At 41.8% G+C, this 1,939-nt stretch overlaps 1 pseudogene; it reads right to left on the bottom strand.

Moving 5' to 3' along the window:
• Positions 1 to 243: 243 nt before the first annotated feature.
• On the bottom strand, positions 244 to 1,243 carry LOC140226572 (uncharacterized; annotated as a pseudogene).
• Between the last annotated feature and the right edge of the window lie 696 nt (positions 1,244 to 1,939).

Here is a 1,939-nt window from a genome sequence, read left to right as displayed (position 1 = left end):
AAGTGCCCCTGGGCATCTTCACAGTTATTTTTTCCTCAGGTTGGCAAAAACAAATAATTTTCCCTACCACTTAATCACATGAATAGTGTATCTTGTCTTCGGAGATATGAACTGTTAATATACTGCTGGCATGACAGGGTGCTGACTGCTGAGCTATGTCAGTCGTGTCAAGAGCTTTTCAAAGTATGTCGTATTTTGTTAGACCATTGTCTACTGTGCAAAAGCAAACTGCCAATATCCATTCTATCTTGTGGTGTGCTGCTTGTACTCCACTTCTTTTCCGCTCTCAGTCTCCCTGTAAAACAATCGCGCCGGATATTTGAAGTACACCTTTCGCTTTGGGTCCTCCTCTTTCAGCTTTCGTTTCAGTGGCAGCAATTTCCTCCTGCTTTCTCGCACTTCCACCGGCAGCATCTCATCGACAAATATCTGGTGATCTTTTCCGTTGTGCTGAAAAGGCCTCTCCTTCAAATATCTGCGGGCACTGCTGATCACTGTTTGTCTGGTTGTGTATCTACTGAAAGCTACCACAACTGGGCGAGGAGGGCCGGGTTTTGGCCTGATGCGGCCTGTGCGATGAGCTCTTTCAATGCTCACTTCACCTTCCATTTGCATATTTGACCTGGCAAATTCTTTGATCAATTGCTCACACTTCCCAGCGTTTTCAGCACCTTCGGGAAACCCGTAAAACACAGCCGTATTCCTCATCACATTTCTCTCTCGCAGTGAGGTCAACAAGACGCTCTCTCAATTTCATATTCTCCTTTTCTTGCTTGTTTACTTGGTCCTGTAGCTGTTTGATATGAAAACGGCACGACTCTTGCTCCTCTTTCAAGTTACTGATTTCTTTCTCATTTGTTTCAATCTTACCAAGAGCTGTGTCCAACCTGGATGTGAGATTGGAGTTCATTTCGTCTATCTTGTGGATAAGGGTCGCGAGTAGTTCATCTGTGGTTGACTTCTCCCCGTCTACTCGTCGTTTTTTCTCAAGCGAGGAGCGTGGAGGTGATTCCGCCGACGCGCCCGGGCTGGTTCCCTCCAGATCTCGGTGAAGTGGATTCACTACCGTGTGCACTGCAGAGTCAGTTAAGCCGTGTGCATTATCACTGTCACTGTGCTCTTGCGTAGCCTTCTCCGTAGTAGCGTCGCTAAAATCCATCTTAGGGTCAGAATCCTCCTTTTCCTTGAAATAATGGGAGATTGTAACGACTCCTTGGTCTAAGATCCTTTTTCTCGATGTCATTTTGACTTTTCAAACTGTAATAGGCGAAATGAGCTGCAATTTTATTTCCTCCTAATGCCTCCGTACCACTCAGGCACGTCCTAACCGCACAGCGCCATCTTGGATTGCCCCCCTCTTTTTTTTTAAGTGGAGCTCGCAAAGAATAAATACTTGAGCAAGACATATTGTCCGGGAGATTATTCCAAAGGTCCAGACTTCAAAGAATGATAGATTTATGCGTCACTAATAATTTGGGATTCAAAAGAAGGAAATTTCTACATATACGAGAAGGACACGAATGGACAAAAGTATAAAACCTAAACATATCATTAAACGATGATGGCAGTTGATCATGAGTATATCTAAACATAATTACTGCTACTTGAAAAAATATTTAGATCAAAATCCTTCAATGTTTTAGGTTCATGAAATCAAGAATTAGTATGGGCCAGATAATGCGATCCAATACAAACACGCATAACTTTCTTTTGTAATTGGAAAACAAAATTTATTTTGGTAGAGCCGAAAGTTCCCCTAACAATATTACAATAACTTATATAATTATGGGAGAAAAATATTGAAAAATAAATTTGAACGTGGGAGAAAAAAAAACAACATCAGCTTGGAAATGACCCCTATGTTATCATAAATACACGTTGTAACATGATGCAAATGTTCACTCCAAGTCAAAGTTTCATACTTCCAGAAATTTTGAAT

Source organism: Diadema setosum, chromosome 3, assembly GCF_964275005.1.
Source record: "Diadema setosum chromosome 3, eeDiaSeto1, whole genome shotgun sequence".
In the NCBI taxonomy this organism is placed as follows: domain Eukaryota; kingdom Metazoa; phylum Echinodermata; class Echinoidea; order Diadematoida; family Diadematidae; genus Diadema; species Diadema setosum.
This window is presented reverse-complemented; position numbering and strand designations above follow the sequence as displayed.